This window comes from Python bivittatus, unplaced genomic scaffold (genome assembly GCF_059951505.1).
Source record: "Python bivittatus isolate LINGU-HERP-01145 unplaced genomic scaffold, Pbiv_v1 ctg000320_np1212, whole genome shotgun sequence".
Taxonomy (NCBI): Eukaryota; Metazoa; Chordata; class Lepidosauria; order Squamata; family Pythonidae; genus Python; species Python bivittatus.
In genome coordinates, this window is record NW_028277052.1 from 5488578 (window position 1) to 5514121 (window position 25544).

The 25544-nt window shown below is 40.5% G+C and overlaps 1 long non-coding RNA gene across 2 annotated transcripts; it reads right to left on the reverse strand.

The window, feature by feature from the left end:
• Positions 1-4540: 4540 nt before the first annotated feature.
• On the reverse strand, positions 4541-24549 carry LOC148216195 (uncharacterized). Of its 2 annotated transcripts, XR_015795837.1 has the most exons (4): positions 24206-24549; positions 9010-11567; positions 8422-8746; positions 4541-5947 (listed from the first exon to the last, which is right to left on the reverse strand). It is a non-coding gene; the product is annotated as an uncharacterized LOC148216195 (long non-coding RNA). The 2 variants fall into 2 exon arrangements; XR_015795836.1 differs by having other exon boundaries at positions 4541-8746.
• Between the last annotated feature and the right edge of the window lie 995 nt (positions 24550-25544).

The window sequence follows — 25544 nt, forward strand, 5'->3', positions numbered from 1 at the left end:
TGAAATAATACCACTTCAGACTTTATTAAGGAAGAATTATTTATACGTTCTTGAAAAAGGTATTTTCAGCTAACCAAGGGATCAGCGGAGGGCATTAATTTATCCATTAGAGATGCCTTGCAAAAAGGAAACCGTCCCAACAAATAACAACCCATTGTGTGGAATATAGCTTAGAAATTCATCTGCTTTTCTTGAAAATGCCTAATTGTTATCAAATAATACGTATTAGTTTATGGTGTGGCAAGGAACATTTGTTCCAATTATGAGCCATGCTCGAGCCTTAGGGAGGAAAAATGCCATATTTTGTGGGGAAAGGGATGTTTTTAGATGAGCAAGGCTATATGTGTCAGTTGCAACTATGAATGATAGTGCAATGATGTTTCTTTCTTGTACAATCTCTGAAGCACATAACTGAACATGAGGTTCTGTTATACAAGGGGCATCCAAAAACTGAACAAAATATTCTGCACTTAAACATCTTTCCTTTACTGGAATTCTCAGAATTCTCCTCTGTACATATTGATGGATTTTTTTTTCAGATTTTCTGTGAAGAGATATGTTGGCCAATGACACACCATCATGTAGGTTGGCTTTGGCTTAATGTGTTGGTTGAACCCCACCAATTATATGGGTTGAACCAGGTCATATAAACCTTTCTTCTAATGGTTGCATTCATATATCACTGTAAGCTCTAGTAAATGTTCAGCGTGTTTGAAGAAACAGGCTACAAAACTACCCTTCCAGAATGCCTTTAAAATCAAAATATCATGTGGTTGCCATCTCCGGGCTACACTAACCACAGACCAAAGATTTGCTCTGGGGTTAGCACAACATGGAAATAATAGTGGTATATCATTTTCAAGCAGTCCATGGATAAGCAGTTTTGTAGCTGTGAAGTTCAAAGAAAAGAAGCCCATTGGGGCATTCTCCCTTTCATACAGCTCAGCTCAGCTCAGCTCAGTTTAGTTTAGTTTATTATTAATTGATTAGTCCCACGACCTTATCAATAAAACAAAACAAAATTAAAATCATGTAATGTATGATACATAGTCCAATTCCAAAAAGTAAAACAGACAGGAGAAAATACAATGATAAACTACATATGTGATAATACAAGGAGTCGGTAATCAGATAAATGAATCTCCCTTACAGGAGTCCCCAGTTTGTTCAATGTATTGGGTTCTTAACTCCGCTGTCTTAGTTATAAACTTAGCAGTTCTGTATAAAATATGCACATTAGAACCCAGGAGGAAATGAGACAATCTGTGGTTTGGATCCCAGTTTGCTGTTCTTTCCAATAAGGATGATAGATATTTAAGCCTAGTGGGTGCATATCATTGGCAATTGAACAAAATATGGAAAATATTTTCAATGGCTGGTGAGCCACATATGCAGGTTCTCTCATATGGCTCAGGTGATGTGTGAATGTGCTCGGTGAATCTAATTTGCAATCATTCTACCTGACTAAAAGAGACAACCTAGAATTTCAGACAAAGTGGTCTTCCTTAAAAAATCCTCCTCTACATTTTTAAGCAAACAAACTTAAACTGCATGTCATGATTTAATGCATGGCTTAGAATGCAGTTGTCTGCTAGGTTTTGTCTTCCCCTAAATGCCGTGACGTCGTTGTTTGCTGGAAAATGAAGTAGCAAGTTGCATACCAAATGGGTTATTTTGGCATAAAATGCTTGCACTGTAACTATTTTAAAACTACAAACACTTTTGTTAAGAGTGCTGATATGATTCCATTTCATTATCCACATGACTTTCCCTCCCTCCCTGTCTCGTTTTTCTCTTCAATCTGTCAGATGGAACCCAATTAAATCATACTCTAATCTATAATGTATTAAGATAATAATGAGAGCTGAAGTCAGCCCTGACAGTGCTAGAGAAGGTGTTTCGATGCACTCATTTGATTAGGCCCTTCAGGGTAGCCTGGTGAATATGAGAAACATGAAGAATGCTGCATTATTAACAGGGTGACCAGGTGCACTGGAGGAAAACAGCTCTTTAATAGTGCTGGCAAAGACAGAATTTCAGCCATTCTTACCTCTCCTCCATCCTACAGATGTCCCTCTTCACTACTATGATATTCATTCACAGAAGTGCAGCCAATTAGCTGTTTTAGGTGGAACACATAAGTGGTCAAACTAGCTGTTTCAGAAAGACCAGATGCTTTATTGAGATACCTTCATGTTCAATTCAATAGCAATCTTGAAAACTTCCCCATCATGCAGAGGACCCATCCCAAGGCCTTGGGGTACCAAAGATTGTTGGAAGCCTTGAGCGTATGTTCCAAAGATACATATCATAAATGGGTAACTGGAAAGGAGTCCTATTAACTGTTTCATCTGCACATGCTTAGAAAATAATTCAGAAGAAGTGCTTTGGACCTTGGGTGAACCCAGCTCCAAGTTCAAGCTTGGCTTCTGCTCTAAACCCAAACTAATTATTTTTCAGCTTGATTCTCACAGAGTCTCTTTAGCAAGATGCATTGAGAAGAAAGGGGAAGGGTTACCAGAGTATCAGCAACTGAGTTATTTCCCATCTACAATCAATATATATCCCTGCATACATTACAGCATATACTTTTGGGTTTTCTTTCTAACTGCCTTCCTGTGATCCAAGATATTGACTGCCTTTTCACAGATAATGGAGCAATTTGCAGCTAGCTGTTTACTTAACGGTCTCCTGATTCTTTCCCCGTTTGATATTGAACTCAGACAACCTCTTTATTATTCCTTAAAGCAAGCCAACTTTTTTTCAGATTAAAACCTAATGATGTTGTTTTAACAAATGGATGCCTTAAAACTCCTTCTCCTTCTCTTTCCTGGGGCTCATGGGTGGGCATGTCTGAAGTACCTATGTTTAATTTTATTATATTTAAAGATAAAAGAAACCAATTCAGATTTCATTCTTGTTCTGGCGCCATCTATTAGTTTTTGGTACCTGGGTGTTGGGCACCTTCTCAAAAGTCAAGTGTGATGCTTAGCCCAGAAAGAAGTTGTGCAAACTTATCAGGACTGTGCAATTTACATTTATTGGAAGCTGTTGGGTCCTCCCACAATGTACAAACACCCCACATAGTCAGTAAGCCTTCTTTTGTTAGCGCTTTCACATCAGCTCCCCCTTCGGTGAAAGGGTTGATTATTCCCTGAAACCAGTCCTCCTAGCTTCTACCTTTCCAATGAACTTAACAAAGCACCAGTAAGTTTCCACTCTCTTAATAACTTTCTTTATTGAACTGTTTGGGTTTAAATTAAATTTCTCAAGTGGAACCATCTGAGCACTTGGAATAAAGGACCTTATTCGCTTGATTATTAAGCTAAAAGTTATGCCTTTTATATTGCAGCTATGATCTGAGTAATTGGTGCTTTATTAGTTTGTTCTCTCTGTCTCCAGTCGATCAGCATATTTTTTTCCCTCCCCATTTCTCTCCTGGGCAGTTTAACTTTTATCAAACCACGGGGCAGGATTTTTATATACATGTGTAGTCAGCCAAGCCAAAAACAAAAAAGAGAACAGATAAAAATACAGATTTAGAAATGAATATTGCACAATATTTTAGTTATGTGTGCCTTTGAGTCATTGTTGACTTCCAGTGACTGCCTGGACAAGTCCCTGCAGTTTTCTTGGCAAGATTTCAGAAGTCTTTATAAGGCCAGACTAGAACTCAGGGTCTCCCAATGCCTAGCCTAATGCCTTCACTGCTACATCAAACTGTCTCTCTTTTCTACTCTCTATTTTCAATAACTATATTTCACACATATTTTCATACATTTACTTACAGTTTTGCACAAGTGATCCATTGCTTCATTTGTAAACATCTGTTCTCCCCTTGCCTTCCTCTCTCCTTGTCCACCCATATTCTCCACTGTTTTGAGATACCACTGGAAAGATTCCTGTCTGCCAACCTTCATGAATGAGCAGAGCCATGAAAATGTACATATCATGTGCCACACTACTAATACACTTTGTGTGTGTGTGTGTGTGTGTGTGTGTGTGTGTGTGCCTTTGAGTCAGTCATGACTCCTGGTGACTGACTGCCTAGACAAGTCCCTGCAGTTTTCTTGGCAAGGTTTTTCATAAGTGGTTTGCCATTGCCTTCTCCTTCCTAGGGTTGAGAGAGAATGACTGGCCCAAGGCCACCCAGCTGGCTTCGTGCCTAAGGCAGGACTAGAACTCACGGACTCCCACTTTCTAGCCTGTTGCTTTATCCACTACACCACAGTGGCTCTCCCACTATATAGAGCAACTCCTGCTATCACCCTGAAGAAGAAAACTCAAATCAGGGAATCTGAGTAGCTACCTCATTCCTTTGCTGAGTGGAAACCACCATTAATTATGGTTAATGAGATCTGATTTTGATACAGGACTTGGATTTGACAGTACTTCAAATAAAGACGCCTTCAAAAAGATGGCTACTCTCTGTGAAATAGGACCTGCTGTTGCCCTGAAAATAAAATCATGTAATACCAATGACAGAGTGGGGAGGCAGCAATAGGAATAGTAATTTTATTTATCATACAGGAAGGCAATCTACAACTTTGCTCCAGCTTTGCTCCAATCTACAACCAACCTCCAACCTTTACTCCATTTGAGTAAACTAGGCTGTGGAACATGTGTTCATCCAGATGTTCTGAACTTGAACTACAATGCCCAGGCAGCGTGGCCAAGTGTGAGGGATGCTGGGAGTTGTAGTTTGACAACAGAGTGAAGACTACCCATTACCAACTCTTAACTTAGAACAAACAAGTTCCTCAAAGTTTTACATAAAGTTGAAGAATATCTCTTTGATTTGCTCTGACTTCTAGAAGGGAAAGTCTTCCTTGGCTTCTGGGGTTAGTTTGGAGTCTATGCAGTTTTCTCCTTTTGACAGAGCTGGGTAGATTGCTGTACAAGTCGATGAATCCATAGTCAACATTCCTCAGTGCATCATCCGAAGACCAACTTCATTCCTAGCAGTTGAAGGCTTCAAGCATCCAACTAAGCCACAATCACTTTGTTTTGCTTGGCTAAGTGAGATATGTGAACTGAACCATTGTGGTTTATGAACAGGGCCTAGGATTTAGAATGATGCATGAAACAAGCCATAATGGTTTGGTCAACAAGACATAGTTAAAACGATCCATGTTTTAGTGGGAACTGAAAGGCAATATATATCGACTAAAGCTCCTGTACTTCCTTGTTTAGCCTACAGCTGTGTTCTTCCTTCCTACTAAGAAGCACATATTTCATCTTATGTCAGCTAGGAAATTGGAGCTCTTCCCAGTATGTCCCAGTTTATAGAGACAGACAAAAATACCCCCCTTGTTCTTTTCCTTTGCTTTCTTGACACTTTTGCCTGTTGCAACATTAAGAAAGAAAGAAAGAAAGAAAGAAAGAAAGAAAGAAAGAAAGAAAGAAAGAAAGAAAGAAATTTGCATAATTCATGCAAGCTACAGAACTGATTCTCTCTCCTTTTTATTTTTAGCAGAATCTGGATCACCTGAGTGCAGTATTTTAATTGAAATTTTAGCATGCAGTAGTCACTGATTTGGAACCACCCCCTCTAACTGGCATCCATCAGTAATGCCTTGACATTGGCAGATGGCAATGGACTTTTTTTTTACGCCGAGTGCCAGTCTCTTCACACTCTGCATGATGAAAACTGTCTTGGAGGAACCCACACTGAATAAAGGGACTGGACACATCCCACCTCCGTTCTACATAATTGTTTTTGCATACAAGCATTTTATATTAGAATGCTGAAAGGAAAATGGCCCAATAATTCATCTTGAGTTCAGATTCTTATGTTATTGCATTTCCAAATGGTGGGATCCTTTTCTTCTTAATGTCCACAATCGTTCCTAAAGCCAGAGGGATTTCTCAGTTCTGTAATACAGGTTCCAAACACAGTCAAGCCACAGCAATGCAGGGGATTGAAACAGCTTGGCTGCAAAGAAAACTGAAAGGGAATAAAACATGAATTGTTTGGAAAGAAGCAGAGGAGGAGAAGGGGGACTGGGGAGGAAACATGATCCCTGCAGGCTAAATTTTCACCCCTTTTACCCTTTGGTAAGTCTCAGAGCTGAAACCGTTTGCTTTTGGGGATCAGTGGTAGATCTATAGCAAATGTTAACAGAGAAAAAAACCTCGTCCAAAGCTGCAGAGATGGAGGAGAAAGAGGCATTGTTATGATCTTATCCATTTGCTTTGCAATTGAAGCACTATTTGGAACCATTTTGCGAAATACCATTCATTCTTTATATGATGGCATTGCTCAGGAACTCACGTCGACCCTTCCCCGTCTCCTGCCCCCCAGTTACTCACTCATATGTGCAGATTTCTATTTATCAGAAGGTTACCAACTCTTTTTATAGCAGAGCTCCAGTGCTTTTCATAGGCACGTAGATAATACAGCAAATGCAACTGTCTCCCTTTATAGGAACACGAATGGTGTTCAATGTTCTACCTACTAAACATTAGCATACCCCACAGCACAAAAGATGTAAAAGAAAGAAAAAAAGGCTGGCATTTAGCAAATGGAATTTATTGGTCACCTTATAATTGAACACTTATCGTTAACTGTGCTAGTATGCTAATGTAACCCAGGAAACTTTTCAAAAGGTCCAGGGGTAACGGTGCTGCAGATAATAATGAAGATGGTTTGAAGTCTAATATTTTGATTTAACTCTTATTTCAAGGACTCATTCTTCCATCTCATTGTATACGAAGTAGGGCCAGATCAGAACTGGGCATCCATCATTTCCATAAATTATGCCCAACTGGGTGAGCATTTCTTTGGCTTTTGACTTCAAGGAATGTGACATGCTTAGGAGCTTCAAAGGGATTATTCAGTTTGAAAGTGACTGTATCAAATTAGCCCTTAAATTGAACCTTCAAATCAGTTTGAGACTGAATGAAATAAAATGCCTTTGCATTGCTTCCCAGAGATACAGAGGCAATTTCAGAGATTAGAAAATCTGTTTGAATTTCAAAGAAAGTTTCAAAAATTGCTGCCACTGTCTTTCCAGATGTGGACAAAGCTGAAGGAAGGGTTGAGTGAGATGATGGATCACTGAGTTTATCATGGCCAGTTCATCATCAACCCTGAGTGTATCGTTCCTATCAGTCGTCAGGGAAATGCTCATCTGCTGTTTGTATCTCAGTTTCCTACCAGCATTTGTTTAGGCAGATTCATTTGGAGGGGTACAGAAAGAAAGACGCAGATTTAACCAATAAGATGATAGTGTTGGCATGGTGCAGAAAACTAGACATTGTACAGTACTAGTTCTGACTGCATTCATAGCTTCAGTCGATACAGGTAGTCCTCGGGTTATGTCCATTCATTCAATGACCATTCAAGGTTAAAATGGGGCTGAACAAGTGATAGTTATGACCAATCCTCAGAGTTCTGGCTGTTGCAGCATCCCCATGGTCACATGTTCACGATTTCCAACATTCCCTGCCAGCTTCCCACAAGCAAAGTCAACAGCAAGAAGTCAGAAATCGCAGTCATGTGAGGTCCTCGCTTAATGACCCGTATGGTCCTTGCTTAATGATGGCAGCCAGGACTGCCGGAACTACCATCACTAAGTGATGTGGTCACATGACATCACACTTTACTACATCGCTTAGTGACGGCAATTCCAGTCCCAATTGCAGGAGTACCTGTATTTGTGAGGGTCAGAGTGTTAATTTTAAAGTTCAGGTTTGTCTTCCTTTTGGTTAACTACAGAATTCTGCTTTTTTTTTTTTTTTTATCCAGTCTTCTTTTTCTACCTTTTTCCAAATGCGTATTTTTGTCCTTATCCTTTGTTAATACTCCATCTGTGTGTATGACCTTTAGTATAGCCCCTATTAATATCTATGTCCAATCTGTCTGCAGTTCTTCACCTCTTTAATTTTACCCTTTCATTCTCCCACTCCCTCAAAATAATATAAAACTAAGAAAATTCCCATTTTGTTTCTGCTATTTACCTGTCTCTTTGTTGCCCTGAATCACATGAAGCTTCTTTGGAGTATTGAGATCATCTACTTGCTTTACGTCCGTATACATGACCAATCATCTATTTTTTATATCGTAATACATTACGATATAACCTGCGACCATGTGCTGAACGAATGGTGGTTACAACTGGTCCTCAGAGTTCTAGCCATCGCAGCATCCCAGAGGTCACATGATTGTGATCTGGGTACTTGGCACCCCATTTGCACTTATGACTGGTTGCCAAGCACCTCACGATCACATGATCACCATTTGCAGCCTTCCCTGCTGGTTTCCTTCATGTTTTCTTGTGTCATGTTTTCCCATTACTGCCTATGTTGAAAGGATGTACTGAATTGGTTTAAACTGAAGTTTGTTGACTTTGAATAAAAGTTTGTCACCTTTGAATCTAGACTTCAGATAGGATATTGACTGGTTCCTACTTCACTGACCTTTTCACAGCAACTGAGCTTAAAGGTAGGACTGGAACTTCTTCTACCCTCTAAATCAGCTCTGACAAAATAGGAGGGGTTGATTTGTGATTGACACAAATACAAGCCAATCAAGGGTCTCTAACATCTTCCTGTAAAAAAAAAGGTGGGGTTTGTGTCAGTACAACTTTTTGGACTGACATAAGAACCAGCCCAAGAGCACAGGAGACATGTGGCTATTTCTCAGAGCAACAGGAAAAACGCCTTGAGTGAGATCTGGATACATTTGCATAAAAGTCGTCAAAGGCTGCCACAACTCAGGTTGGACTCAGGCAGGTCATTGGTCCTGTGGGATAAAAGCAGAAAAATATTGGGTTGAAGAGATGAGGAACACAGGGGAATCTGAATGTACTGCTAGCTGTTGTGGCAAGCTGCCCAGCATCTGAAAGGAAGAGAATGTGTTGGGTTCATGCGCTTCTCCATTAGTCACTGTGGGGTGTGGCACATGGTAGACTGATGGCACTAAGCTCATTACTATAGCCTTTTCCAATAGAGGCATGTCTGGTTGATCAAACATCCAAGTACAAGAGATAAAGTAAAATAAAGTACCTCAAGGCTGCTTCAGTGTCTTGCACTGCCTGCTGAAATGTATTTCGATTTGTCGGCTCCCTTTGAAATCAATGAGTGACTTCATTGTCCCAGTTAATTCTTGATCAACTAAACCAGTTGGAAAGCAAGTAAGGAAGACACTAGCAAGGAGAGAGAGAGAGGAAAAAAAAACATATTTAAAGAATCCCACATATATTATACCCTCTTGGGGACATTGGGATTCTTCTACAACAATTTTCTGAAGACTCCATTAGCGTTTCTTGTTTTTATATCTGCATTAACCCATCCCCTTTGCAATCTTCTTGCTTTCAGTTCTGAAAAGTTCCTTTAAAACTTCTACCTGTGTAATTCTTTGTCCTATAGGCACAATGTTCCTAATTTAAAAAGTAAGAAAACGAGGAAGGAAAAAAAAACTTGCAGAAATGTCTGGGAATTGTTTAACAGCAGCATTTAAACAGATGGGAGGAGGACTTATGTTTTAAAATTTCACATCTTCCTCTCCCATAAAGCCTTATGCTGCTGTGATATCATACCTTAAAGGGGGAGGGGTTTAAACCATTAAACAGCTGTTTTGCTACTCTCTAGACCAGTGTTTCTCAATCTTGGCAACTTTAAGGCGTGTGAACATCAACTCCCAGAATTATGGCTGGTGAGTTCTGGGAGCTGAAGTCCACACGTCTTAAAGTTGCCAAGGTTGAGAAACTCTGCTCTTGACACTGAGCTGTCAAGCAGCTAAAGTTATAAATCATGTTTTCCAAATCACAAGGACTAAGTTCACACATCCAGCTAAGATAAAAACAAGCCATCTACATTTATATGAACCCACCAGTAACAGACTGGGTCCACATTTCATACTAAACTCTGGTTTACTTAACCATGGGGCTTTGCTAAATAATGCACATGTGACTCGGTTCAGACAAAGCCATAAAAATGGTCATTGCTCTAGCACTTGCACAATTCTGTTCCCTGGAACTCTTCTTGGCTGTGCTTAAAGCTGAACAAGGAAGGAAATTCTCCCTCACAATGAAGGATGAAGCAGGGGGAAGCAGTCCTTCACTTGCTGTGTTGAAGCAAGCATTATTCTGGTTGCCCATCTGCTGGAAACAGATGGAAAAGAGACACACAGTTATCCTGGACAAGAAAGAAAGAAAGAAAGAAAGAAAGAAAGAAAGAAAGAAAGAAAGAAAGAAAGAAAGAAAGAAAGAAAGAAAGAAAGAAAGAAAGAAACATATGGTCATCACAAGCAAATGTCTCCCCTGCAGCTGCTCCCCCGCCATTCTACATTTGGTAACATCACACTGGACCTGGGAAATAAAGGGAATATAACCTCTTCATTATCAACCAGGAAACCTTTTATGAATGGACTAGAAGGAAAGAAAAATCCATTCTGTCTGTCTGTCTCTTTTTTCCCAAGCAGTCCCCACTGAAAATAATATAGCTATAGATGTGCGTACAATGTGAATAGTGATTTAGAACATTGAATTGATTCAAAAGATGAATCAATGGATTTATTCAATTGGCCAGATTAAACACATTTGAACTGATCTAGAAGGTTTTCTGTCCATGCCTGCATTTTAATGGTCTGAATCAGTCTGAATCTTATCAGATCTAATTCAGAAGTATGAGTTTGAGTCAACAAATCTGCTGCTTTTCTCAAATCCTAAATCTATATTGGCTGCCTGAGAACATTAGATTTGATTGAAATGGTAGTGAAAATCCAAGTCAAACTGAAGGCTAGAACTCCTGCCTCTTAACTACATCTCCTAGAATTCCTCACCCCTAACCACAGTGGTTGGGACTGCTAGCAGTTGTTGTTCTGGAGCACAATTATAAAAAATTATAAATTTATAGAAATATACAAAATATACTGTAAATTATTAATGATTAAAAATGATAAAATGATAAAAAACTGACCTTTTTATAAGACTTGGCATAATTATAAGTGCTTCCCCAAAGCTGAGATCTCTCACCTGATGTAATTGGTAGAAGGAATAACTTTGAGGAACAGGAGGAAGAGCGGCAACCAACACAATGGTCAGATAAAAGGAATCTGAGTCTGGGACAGAACCGTAACCTGAGAAAACGTCTCGGACAAGACCCTCCCTAGTTCTCACGAAGATAAGGGGAGGGAGGGAAATGCATTCAGACTTGCAAGATCCTGTTACCATGACCTTATAACAAAACTGGAATTGGGCTGTATGGCTTTGGTTTCCTGGTCTGGTCTACCTTGAAGACCTGACACCCTCACACCACCCACAACAGGAACCATATACATGGGCATCCTAGGTGGCATGTGGTAGAGAAAAAAACTGAAGTTCCATCATCCTCATCTAATGGCAACATACTGTCCCATGCTTTCTGCTGTCACCGTGTTACCTTCTGGATGTTCAGCAGTAATCTTTGGCATGTGTTCTCCAGGTACCATAAATTGCTCCCTACACTCAACGTTCCTGCTTTACGTTGCTCTGCCTTTCCAGGCCACACTTTTGCATTGGTCTTGCTTAGATGGAAGTGCACCAAACACCTTCAAACTTCAATGTGCACATCTGCCAGTTCAGCTAAAAAAAGAAAGAAGGGGAGAAATGGACGGTGTACTAAATAGTGCCTCCCACTATTATTAGAAATCCTTTAATAGAGGGTGAAGCACAAGAGGGAGATGCAGCTACACATGCTTGCTTGGGTGCTGCTATCCTGCTTACCAGACCATGAAAGGCCAGCATGTGAGAATATTACAAAAAGGGGTGAGGAGCATCAGCAGAGATGGCCAGAGTAGCATGACACTACTGGATCTTCCCCAAGAAGGCATTCAAGCATCCGTTTTTCATACCAGCTAGTTGATACGGAGAACAGTAGACACAGATTGCTCCCCTAGAGATCAACTGGTCATTTATCAACCAAAGCAATGGAGCTCCTTTTCCATTTCTGCAAAATGATTTCCCTTTAAAAATGTTGGTCCTCATAACAACAATCCTGTAAGATAGGTTAAGTGTGGGAAATAATAGTTGACCCAGGGCTTTAGAACAGAACATTCTGGGTGCTCCTGCTTCGTGTACAATGAACTAAAAAGGGGGCTCCCTCTGACCTGCAATCTTGTTCATTTTCTATTTTAGAGGCGGGAATACAGATGTTGCAGAGTATGTATGTATGTGGATTGATTTAAAGAACATCTGACTCCAGATGACTTTGGGCGCTTTACATAATAAAAAAGGCATAACAATAAAAGAGAAACAGATTTTATGCATCCAGAAAGAGCAAATCCTATAAAACAACATCTTACTGGGGCTCAGACACTAGGTTCTCAATGCCTTATAGGACACCATCAGGATGGAAGCTCTACACATCACTGGGGCAAAGGAACCATGGTAGAGAAGACATTAGTGACCCCAGTCCCCTTTCTTTTGAGAAAGGTGGCTCTAAAACAACCACATGATCTCCCCTCATTTTGAAGTAGGAAATGAATGAAAACTGTGAGAAAGCCTTAAAGTAGCCTTAAATAGAGTCTTAAGTAGAACCCTAGTGATACCATGAACCCAGCCATGGAGTCTTCTTGGCAATGAATCAGAAGTGAAAGCCATTCTTCTAGACTGCTTTTACAACTTTTCAGTCTAGCCTACAGCAAGGTCCATTCCCTGATAGTCACCCTTCTAATCAATGATCCCTGATAGTCACCCTTATTCTTATTCTTATCAATAATCCCTGATAGGCACCCTTCTAATCAAGCCCAACCCTGTTTAGCTTCTGAGCCCGCACAAAGTCACTCAGATGTTGCCCCCTGGTGGGATGATATTAGCAGTCTTAACATAATTTGAAAACAACTCCCAAAATGGTATTAAAGCCTGGGAGGAAATTACTCAGAAAATCCAGTCTCACTCATTCAAACAACCAAGCCTCCTCCACAACAACCATCACCATCCCAAGAAACATTAAGTGTCACCTTCTCCAGGTGGCCAGAAATTTTAAGGCCAGGCTAATCGCTCCTGCTATGGGAGCCATCCACCAGAGAAGCCTCTAGCAGAGAAACTTAAAAGTAGCATTTAATTTACATATGCATTCCTACCTCCAGGAAATTATGGAACATTTTTTCCCCCTCTTCGTCTTATATTTCATAAGCATGATTAGCCTCCATCATTTCTAATAAATTGGCAGTTGCTTACAGCACTTTGCACCTAAGTGGAATAGTAGTTTTATGGATGCAAAAAGTGTCAAAGCCCCATATTAACATTAAACAGCTAATTAACAGCCTAATCCTTGGGGTTTGTTTGTTCACTGTTACGTAACTTATTATAATGAAACTTGTGATTACTCAGTAATGCATAATTTGAAAATAATTAAATTCTAATTGGAAACTTGCCCCTAAATCAAATAAATATTTATTTTCCAGTTTGCAGTAAGGGCCACAACAGTTTTAGTATATACATTATTAAAGGTAGCATGCATTTAAACTAAGGAAGAGTTTTAAATAGTCCTCTCCCTGTTTTGAATAAAGTATTTATTCTTACTGAAAGGTATGTGGACTTCTGGTTTTGAGTAAATGTTGAGGACAAGGTCAGATGGTTGGGATTTTCCGTCTTTCTCTGACTCACACTCCTATTTTCAGTAACCCAACTTCTTTCTTGGACAGAACACCCATGGATACATCATGCTGTGACCTCATTTCAAAGATTATTCTTGGTAAATATCCTGTTCCAGAGTTCACACAACGAGCAAAAAGTATATTCAAATTGTCCAAGATCGAAAGTCAGAGTAGCTACACCAGACAGCCATATAATCAAGACCCAGTCCACTTGAACTCTAAAATCAACAATATCCAGTCAAAGATCAGAGTTTCCAGACAGTTCTTACAAGGCTTGAAATCAAATCATTAGTTTCAAAGTACTGTTCCAATCATCTGACACTCCATCTCTCTTGAGACAGAAGGATATGTGCTGCCCATATATCAGTCATAGGCTAACCAGGCTTCTTATCTACCTTCTACTTTTCTCCTTAGAAGAGGAAGAAGACTTGTCCAAGAGGCGGCAGCAGAAAAAGAAAAGCTGCTACTGTTGTTCAAGAAAACCATATGTCACGTCTGCAGGCACTCCACACAGACAACTAGGTGGATACCATATTGTTTGTTACCATCCCCTCTTCTTATGCACCGTGAGTCAAAATTATCCTGATCAGAAGCATTAGCAGCTTTGCACCCCTGCTTCTCTGAAGGCCTGGGAATTTGCAGACACAATATTATTTGAAAGCTGCATTGCTAAGACTGACAGACTGAGATACGACGACATCATTTCACATGTCGCACTTATGATCACGGGAGAGTGCATCATTCACATGAGTGTGTTAGCTCCCTCTATATGCAGGAAGCCATAGTCCTGATTAGTTGCCACTCAAGGTGTTGAAAATAGCTTCATCCCTGATTGGCTGCTACTGATTGTGCCACCAAACATCTCCCACTGCCAGAACTAAACAACCTTATGACTCCTTATATTCATTTGATCATGATCATAAGAATATCTGAATGGGGGAAAAAAAGAAATCTACAACTAGTTACTGACTAAAATTAATATATATATATATATATATATATATAATTTCACCTAGATTACATGTTCATTTTCTGTTTTTTGTTTTACTTTGTTTTGCATGATTATAGTGGAAAGAAAAAGGACTCAGTTGCATTGCATTTTTGGTGGGATCTATCACATCTTCCCAGGGTCCATGGCAAGTCTAGGCAGGGTTCCATTTTCAGCCTTACCCAATGCAATAATATAGAGAATATGAGAGCAAGGCATACATTTCTTTAGCCTTTCAACATCCTTGTGAAGCTTAGCCTCTGAAAATTTTAGGAGCAGGGAAAAAATAACTGCTGTGAGGTTAGAAAAAAGTCATCCAGATCACGGTGAGAATCTACCACACAACCTTCAATTCTTGCCCAAAGTGAGGGCCTGCAGCTGGTTATTTTCTCCAAAGCAATTGGAGCTACATGGAGAATTGACAGCCCAGTAAGCTTCCAAAGAGCTCAGGTTTTTGATATCTGGGATAACTTGGAGAAAAACACATCCTCAGTAGGTGGCCAACACACTTGGCAGAGGCCTTCTCTAATTGTGGTTCCACTCAGCTTTGTAGGATTTTTCTCCTGCCACCTCCAGGGAAAACTTGACTGGAGATAGACCGTATAGCCCCAAACAAAACAAAATAAAGTATTTCTGTTTTCAGATGATAAATACCCCAAAGTTCTTCCCTACTCCCTTCCCCCCCCCCTTCCATTTGTCTTTACAATGTCAGATGTGGCACAAAGATTCTTCCTCCAATCAAAACCCCCTGCTTTGCTCAGAGGAAGACCACGCTGGGCTTCAGGAGATATGATACCATAAATCAAAGATAATTAAATGCTGGCTGCTGAGTGTGCTTTGGGCAAAGCCATTGCTAGGAAAAAGAACTGAGACTCTGATGCATGGAACAATTTCACAATGCGAAAAACCTGCCCTGTATTCATCCCAGGGGTACGTACAGTACTACTACAGTGGTACTGAACCTGAAACTCTCTTTGACTTGTTTAACATTACAGGGCTCCTGTTTCATCCAAACATAGGATGCATGAGTGGGAAGGATCCTCAGATGTCATTTAGTCCAATCACCTGCTAAGTGCAAGAACTCGCAAAATCATCCCCAACTGGTAAGCTGTATGAAAGCCTCTAATGAAGGTGAGTCCACCATTGTTCTATGCACCCTGTTCCACTAATTTCTTTTATCATCAGGAAATTCCTTCTGATGCAGCTGCTTTCCCCCCCAAAAACTCACATCAGTGTACTTCAGGAAGCACTGTTCGAAAGCTTTGCAGAACCCTAATGTTATCTACAAGCTGATGTGCAATATGGAGTAGGTGGAGGAGTGTTTGCTAGGAGCATTGGTAATTGACCTCATGCCAAACAAAATATGAGCATGTCAGTTTGTGGATTTACTGCTAAGACTGGCTTCAGATTGCAGAGGGACTAATTCTCTTTCACCTAGGTTACGATAGCACATTATTTATGGAACAAAGCCTTCACAGGTCACAACCTTCATCCTGGTGGTGATCATCGTTGACCAGAAATGCACATCATGAGGCCAGGAATGCGTATCTCACCCAAAGTCCTTAGCTGAATCTCATAAGGCCTCCAAGAACAGCCACCAAACTGTAATTTCTCATGTGACACTACATATAAGGAGAGCATCACATGTATTCATTTAAGAGTAATTATTTTAAAATGCCAATTAAATGAAATCAAGTTCAGTTTCAGTCCTGGTTCTGCCTACTTCTTTGCCCTTGTCCAAATATGGTCCTCAAATACCTCCCCACCCCAAGACGTCCTACTCCTGCCCTTGACCAGAAGACCTCAGAAAACAATTTTTTGCTCAGCTCTCCTTGTGTTGATTTTTTGTATGCCTTTTTTAAAAAAAAAAATGTGCATCCCATTTCACATACTGGATGCACAATTTGCACGCACGATTTAGCCATCAGACAAAATGGCACGCTTGCCCATTAGGATCTATAAATCTATATTCCTCCATGCTATACAAGCTGTTTGCACTATTTATTAGGGAGGTTGAGAGGCAACAAAGCACTTTGTTTCAAGGAGGCAATGCAATGCACCTGACTGAAGCAAGCAGGCATCATATTTCTTCTTGATGAGGTGCTTCTCATCTCCTAAAGCCTTAGCGACTAATTCCAAAAAAACCCAAAGAAGCTTATGCCATTGTGTTTGTGCAGAAGGCTCTGTCATCATTTCCAACAGCTGTCTGGAAGATTAAAAAGAGCTCTTGGAACTGCTGAACAAGTCCTCAGACTTGAGCAAAATGGCCAGGTTGCTTTGCCTTTAAGAAGCAAGTCATATGGCATTTCTTCCTGAGGTCACTTCATATGGAGGCTTCACAGGAAGCATTAGCAAAGCAAAGCATCACTTTAAAGCTTTGTAGCCCAGAGATATATCAGAGACAATCAAGGTAGGGGAGACGGCTGCCTTCTGATCAACAAGCACAGGGTGGCCTAGCCCTTACCCCATATCTTTAAAACCTGACTCCTGGCTGCATAAGGCCACAACAGGAGCTATAACAGAGGAGACGGAAGGAAGGGCACCTACCATAATGCTGTGCCACCTCCTACTCTGTTGCTGCTGCCCCCAAATCACCTGTCATCTCAGTCAGCAGTAGCACCACTGCCACCAAACTCTTCTTCATCTCCTCAGTCAAGGAAGGAAGAGTTTGTGATGACTGAGGAAGGGCCTTATAGGCCTCAGATGTGCTGATGTGGTGGTGGTGGAAAGAAAGGAGCTATGTGACTCTTCTTCTCCCTTTCTCTCTCCTCTCTGAAAGGTTGCAGCCTGGAGGAGCTTAGTTTCTGAACATTTTCCCCATTGGGAGACCTTATCTGAGAGGTTTGCCTTGGGCTCCAGACAGCTTTACCTCTAGTACTAACTATAGCTCTATTATATCACTTGATGAATGACGGTATAATAGACAACCCTTGAGAAATGTCCTTTAGGCCCAATGACCAAGAGAGTCACCTGTCTCCTGGAACCTAAATCTAGCCACTGAGAAAGATGACAAGGATTGTATACTTTCCTTCCAGAATATTGTTGATCTGGGGAGCTGCTTTATGCCATAAATTTTATGGATGAGTTATGTACAAGGAGAGTATGATGCCTTTAGCCAATGGGCAAAATATAATCAAAATGGGTCTAAAGGTTCCATCTGGGGCTTGATATAATTTGAAGCAGCCAATAGGAATGAGGGTGGGAGTTAGGGATGGAAGCCAACAAAGATTGCAAAGATATATTCTGCTATTATAGAGCTTTATAGTCTCAGGCTGAAAATTGTACAGAACAAATTGTAAAGTGTGCGATTTGCCATAGTTCACAAAATGTGAAGAGGCCTCCTGGATTAATTGATTATGGAGAGAGCTTTCAGATCACATCATTCTGTCTCCAGTACCATCTAATTAAGTGGAAACATTTTACGCATTTATCTGCAAGCTATACATTGCTGAGTAATAAAAATTTAAAATCACAAGATGTACCTGTAGGTATCAACCATCATATACCACCCACCTCCACCCCCAGGAAAGAAATAATCAGCATTCTTACAATGTTTTGTGCAATTACAGTTACCCATCTCTGGACAAGATTAATTGACCTTTCTTTCTCACTTTTGCAAATTTCAAAACACCCCCCACCCAAGTGTACATTTTGGCTACATTTCTCCAAAACTATTCATTTTTGTAGTGCCCTTTTCCTAATATACACTTTGGCCCAAGAATAAATAAATAATAAAATCGTAAAATATGTTTTCTTGTTTTCTACATATTCTCCTGTACTTCTACCTAATACATGGGAAAGGGAGAGAAATCACTTTATATGTATAAACTACACTGCAAAGTTCAGAATGGAATAGATTTCAGCAGAATACAAATTCTGGTGTGCTTTGCAAATAGACTTGAGAAGTGAAAACTGAAAAAGTGCACACATTAGAATACAAACTCTGCATGTGTTTATACCCATTCCTTAGGTAGGGTATATTAGAAACCCGGAGCTCCAAATCCAACCAAAATAAATCAAACTGAATTTATAAGTTGCCAAAGGAATGTTTATTCCATCCAATTTGAGAAACTCATTAGTAGAGAACTAATTTGATGACAATGCTCTTCACTCTGGAGCTGAATAGCTGACTTCAGAAGTTGCCAGCTCCAAGCCATCCATCATCGTCGCCGTAAGATTGTTGCAAACCTCCATGTAGAGCTTGGCTTGACACCATTTTGAGGACTGGCTACTTTGCTAGTAATAGATCTCTCTTCCAGTTGAAAAACAGAACATAAATCCAGCCACCGAAGCAGGCATCCTGTCAAAATGATGTAATCTGCACCCATAGGAAATATTTATTTGTAAACAAAAGCTCCTGATAGGATGGGGAAAGATGGATGCAATGCCTGGCAGATAAATGGGTTGTATTTCTTTCTATCAGTTCACATTCTGTTGGATGAAAGAGAATTTGCTTTAGAAATTCTTTGAAGGAGAAAGAACTTTGGAGACCTTCTTGTGGATAGAAGGTGGTGTCCATAGGGTGTGGGAATGTCTGTCTTTCATTGCACCACCCTCTCTTCACTAATATCCAGCCCTCTTGAGTTCCACACTTTCATTAAATCCAAGGGAAAATATCAAGAGGAAACACCTCCCAATGTTGTGGAGGTGGTTGTTGTTTTTCAATAGCAATGTAATTATAATTGTTCAGGAGGAGACATCCTGTGAGAAATTTCTCCACCTACAAAGATAAAGGAGACTTTCAAAAGCCTCTTTGTGGCCAGCTTTAAATAGTTGCACAATTCTCCAGTCTGACCCATGTTTAAACTTGTCAGGAAAAGGGGCTGTATTTAAGATAACTAAATTAAATTTGCATTATCTATTGGCAATGTGCAGGCTTCCCCCTTTCTATGGCTGGCTGTCACATCACAATCAGCTACAGGTTGTTTCAATCATGGTTTGTTGAATAAGTCACAACTGCCTGGGTTCCAGTATAACATCAAACTATAAGACATGGCTTGCAAACCACAATGGCTGGCTGTACACAATACACTAAGCCAAAATAAAACTACATTATGTCATAGCAACTTTTTAAGGTAGGCTTAACTGAGTTATCTGGTTCACACACCCCATTACATCAAAACCAAACAAGGAACATGATGGTTTTGCAAAGTATGTGACCCCACACATTGGTTTGTAAATCATACTTCATAGCTCAGCGTTATGTGAAGCAGGCTACTATGGCTTGTTTAACCAATTATAGTTAAGCAAATCTTCTGCTTAGCAGAAATGTGAACCTAACTTGTGACTGGTCCCATGTCTGAGCTTCATATCTGAGGAGGAACTTGAAAAACCCATATTTCTGGTGGGACCGGAGCTAAACATGGGCAACAGGCAACCGGTTTCAGTAATAGAGAATATAGATAGCTTAGGGTTGAACAGTTGGGTTCTTGGTATTCTCTGATCTTGGTTGTTTTCCTGCAGACATTTCATTACCCAACTAGGTAATATCATCAGTGAACAGGAGAGTGAGGTTTGGTGGTTGTTTACATACAGTAGTTTGCTTGCCAGTCTTAGTTGGTTGGAATGTGGTTTCTTTCTCAATGAAGTACGTATTTCACTCTCCCTTTTACTGGTGATGTTACTCGGCCTGGTAACAAAACATCTGCAGGAGAACAACCAAGATCAGAGAACACCAGGAACCCAATAACCAATTTCATCCCTTTCCAAAATCCCTTTTCTCATTCTTTTTCTGACATCCCTCTCTCTCTCTCTCTCTCAGGCTGTCAAGGAAGAAGCCAGCGGATCTTTTAGCAGGTCTGAACTGTTTCCTTGTAGAGTTGCTTTGAAGTTAGGCTGACAGCCCCATCTGGCCCACGGGCCACCCTTTTCCAATTTTTGCACAAGCCCAGCTTGATGAATGAACCACTAGCCACCACGCGGCTGCAACAACCGGGTTTATTTATTTATTTAAACGTTGGCAGGCTGGCCAGATTTATTCCCGATGAACCCTTAATTTATTTTCTGACTAATAACGCACGAAGGGTTGGAGGTGGTGGGTTTGGTTGGTTGCTTTCAAAAAGCCAAATGACACATTTTAACTGTTGTCAATTATGTCAGCTTTTACCTCGAGGTTCTAGTGGTAATTGTTCTTAATTGCTCCTGGAGATGGCAAACCCTGACTGCATGTCTTGATGCATGATGGAGCAAATACTTTGACTACTCTGCAAAGCCTGATGTCCTGTGACCTTGTAAACTGCCCTGCAGGGACTTTTAGTCTCTGCATCCTATCCATTCTCCAAATTAGTTCAGAAATAACTCTTTCCCTCTGCGGGATGTGTTTGCCTGCCACTGAGCTTGGGTTGATGAACTAAGAACCTTGGAGCACAGATGCGAAAATTGCATTGTCGAAGCCTTTAGCCTGATGATTATTGGTATTTGTCTATATAAACATGGGTCATCCCACAGAGACATAACTGAACGTCCAAGGAAATGTCATCCCTGAGATACTGCAGTCCCACTATTTTTAAAGCCCCCTGTATGCCTTGGATTTTTGGAGGTGATGTTGTGGTGAAAGGCAGAAGCAGATGTCTCTGTAAGAGAAGCATCTCTCTAAGAATTGCTTAATTAATTCAAGTACAAATTTACAATTACATTCTCTTGTCCTATAGCTCCCCCCACAAAAAAAAGAGCCAGTTCGGTGTAGTGGTTAAGGCAACAGGCTAAAAACAGGGAGGCTGTGAGTTCTAGTTACGCCTTAGACCCAGCGCCCACTGGAGGACCTTGGGCCAGTCCCTCTACCTATAAAGAAGGAGGCGAGGGTAAGCCACTTCCAAAATCTTGCCCAGAAAACTGCATAAAACTGCAGGGACTTGTCCAGCCAGTTGCCAGGAGTCAAAACTGACTTGAAGACACACACACACACACACACGTCCCCCAAAGGTGGCAAGATCAGAATGCTGATATACCAACAAATGCAAAAAGTCTTGTCAAGTAAAGCTCAACTTCTGGTGACTTCATAGTTGCCACCCTACCTGGAGTTGGGGGACCTTTGCCGCAATAACTCATGCTGTCACCCCACCTGTTTAGGTTCCTGCAGTGCACTGTAAATGGAGCTGCATCTGAAAAACCACAATTGGTGCAAAATGCAGTGGCCTGTATATTAGCAAATCAAAGTCACTGTAGTCCTTTTTTAAATTGTTTTTAAAAGGTTTTAAAGAAGGATTACAAAATATAAAAACAAAGGAAAGAAATACATGAAAAACTACAAAAACGAACAAAAGGACAGGAAAAGGGGAAACTATCAATATATAGTTGATAGTCTGATTAATGTATGTGTGTATATATATAGTATCTACACATAAATCAAATGTTAAATAGATTTTTATATCTATCTTAGCAGGAAAAGTAATTAATGATTATCTAACATTGCAAAGTTAGGGAGAGATCATCATGGAGAAAATCTATGTGGTCACTAAGATTTGACAACAACTTGATGGCACAGAATGAATCAGATCAATCAACATTACAAAACATCATAAAAACTGTGCCACCAAAAAACATACTGAATCATTTATTGATTCGTAGATAACATTGACTTTCCAAAGATGGATAAGTCACACGTCTCTTGAATCCAATGATTAATATCAAGAATATTACTTTTTCCAATTTCTCAAAATAATTATCTTAGTGACACATCAGGTCCTAACCCTAACCCTAACCCTAACCCTAACCCTAGCTCCTCAAGAATAGTCAATTTCCAAAATGTTGGGAGATCATTTAACATAATATCAACATCTTTAACACTAAAGCTTTTCTCCATCAATCGATTTATGTACATTAAAATATGATTCCAAAAGGTTGTCACTGGAGTCATGTAATACCTTATAATTGCTGCATCAGTCACCTGTAAGTTTCCAAGTGCAATTCAAAACACTGGTTTTGACTTAAGTAGCTTGGCACCAAGGTGTTTACAAGACTATGTTCTCTGCATTGAGGTGACTGATCCAACTTACCCAGCGCAGAACTCCTGCCAGAAACTTGTAACGGTCCTCCATGGAGGAGTTGCGAGGTCAAGGTGGGAGGCCTGACAAGCAACGTTTCTCAATAGTAGCCTGATGTTCTCAAAATCTCTCCCACTTGAGATTAGATTGACATCCTCATTGTTGGTCTTCCAGAAATTGATAAAGACAATAGAGGTGTTCCGGAGGGCCTTAGAGGATTGACTGGCCACCATTACACTACTGCTTTGTAGTAGTTTATGTCTTTATTGGCTTGTAGGTCCTTACTCTGTTTTTATGTTGTAAACCACCGGGAGTCATTTTGGTTGAATATGAAGACAATAAATAAATGAATACTCAAAGCCAAAAGCCAAATTTACCCTGTTCTAAGTTGTTTGACTTCTTGGTTGTTAACACAGGGCCAAGGAGGTGAGGGACGATCATAACCATGGCAACAGAACAGTCATAACTTCTTAATTTAGTCTAATAATAATACCATGAGCAGCTACATAGCAGAATGTAACTGGTACAACTGAGATACCACCTTCACAGGAAATTTCTTTTGGGGAAGATTAGTTTTGACAAAATTTGCATCTATTTGAAATATGCATAAGACTTAACCAAAGTTTTGGAGGTCCAGAGTATGTCACCATCATTCCTCTGGACCCATAGGTGGTGTGGGGAGAACTTCTGCAGGCCAGATCTGGTTAAAAAAAAGTCAGGTGGGCCAAGGAGCTTGGTTGGCAACAAGGGTAGTTCTACTATTTATTTATTTATTTATTTATTTTTTATCAAATTTGTCACCGCCCATCTCGTTGAAACGACTCTGGGCAGTTTACAGCAGAGGTAAGGTTCATTAAAATGCAACATAAAAACAAATAGATTCCAAGAAAGATGGAGAGTTGGTAAGTAATTCCAGGGAGCATTGTCAGGGGGCTAACCACCCCCAGGGACAGGTAGAGACCATATCGCCCCACACAAGCTGACAGAGCCAGGTCTTTAATCATTTCTGGAAAGTAGGGAGGGTAGGGGCCTGCCGCACCTCTGAGGGGAGAATGTTCCAAAGGGCGGGGGCAATGGCAGAGAAGGCTCTCTTCCTGGGCCCCACCAGCTGACCTTCTCTCACTGATGGGGTCTGCAACATGCCCTCTCTGCCAGATTGGGTGGGATGGGTTGATGTGATGGGGGTGAGACGGTCCCTCAGGTAACCTGGATCCATGCCATGTAGGGCTTTAAAGGTGATAACCAACACTTTGAACTGGACCCAGAAGCAGACTGGGACCCAATGTAGCTCACGCAATAAAGGTGTTATATGTGCCATCCTAGGGGCACCTACTATCATCTGCGTGGCTGCATTTTGAACCAGGTGTAGCTCCTGGATACCCTTCAAGGGTAGCCCCATGTAGAGATATAGAACACTATATCTGAGCTGCAGGAATTTGGATGACTGCTAGATGGCAGGAAAAAGTTGGAGTTTTCTGTGTCTCCCCACTGCCATCTATCGACCATATGGAGTTAGGCAGCCCAGATTTGGTAGCCTTAATCAAGAAGCCTGGCAAGGATCAAGGAATGTATTAATGGGCACACTGTATCCATAGTCATCCTGTTAGGACTCAGAACTCATAAGATAAAGATTTGGAAAAAAATAGTCCTTACCTTTTATCTGCAAAGTCATTACATCTCATTATCGCTCAAGAAGTTTTTTCTGTTTCACAGCAGCCCTCCAAAACGTATACTTATCAAAGCAATTCAGAACCAGGGCAAATAATCAACTTAATTACAGCCACAGACTTATGCCATCCGACTGGGTCCTGCCTTCAATACACCCAGATATTTGCAAAGAAAAATAAACGTGGGGAGGCTGCTGTTGACTCCTCGATCTGTAGCTGTCTTAATTTATTGGCATCTTCTAATACCTGCCAATTGCCTAGCAAGAGAAGAAAGTCGTATCTCAAGGTTACGATGTCGTCAGATAGCTGTATTTTATATCTTATAGTACTCTGGCAATAAAGCAAGAGCAGGGGAAGGCGGGGGGGGGGAGTTGGAAATTACTTTTACTTTCACACAATGTCTCCTAGAAAGAATGACATGCAGTACGCAAATAAATTAACTCCATCTCCATCATCGTTGCTTCACTCACATGAACAAAAATTGTTCTAGGAAATTTCAAGGGCGGCCTTTTATGATACAACTTGGAAGCTTATAAGATGTGTGTGTGTGTCTGTGTGTGTCTGGGTCTGTGTTATCAGCCTCTTTTCAGAAATAAACAGATCATGCAAACTGGGATGGAATCCAGACAGACACCAATTCCCCAAAGGTGACTACATGCCCTTGAAGCTCTCCAGATTTGCTTCTTGCCAGCAATTGTTTTCCGCCTGTTTCTGTTTCTTTTCCTAGAGTGAGATCTACCAAGTTTTTTTAAGCCCTAAAGGAAGTTCACAGGGACCCCTTTCCTAGGTTCCCATAGTAGACCTGGAGTTTGGGGCAGATTTTTTTCTTCTTTGTTAAAGCAAAGTTGTTGTAGATAGCTTCAGATCAGAATGCTTCACGTATCTATTAAAGCTCACAGTACCCCTGACAGGCAGTTCCTATTGCTTTAAGTGAACTCAGCACATAGAAGTTCTGCATGTGAATCTTCAGGGGAAGAAATTCTGTCTTAAAGGCACAGTAACTTCTGGGTTGATTGCATTAGTCTGCAGCCACAAAAAGAAGAAGAAGATTCTGTTTCTCCAATGTGTTTGTGTTCTATAATCCACACAACTATAAATAAAGCACACAGTCTGAGTTCATGTAGCATATTACACTAAAACATGGTGGGCTAGTTATTGGAGCATCAATCTTGGAACATCTTAAAAACAAAGAGATGCACTGGAACATGTAGCATAGAATATATCAGATGCATTGAATATTATCCAAAAATAGATTATACCCTTATAGGTGGCTTAGCACAAATGTGAAACAAGCCATGTCATTCAGTAAACCATGATTATAAAAA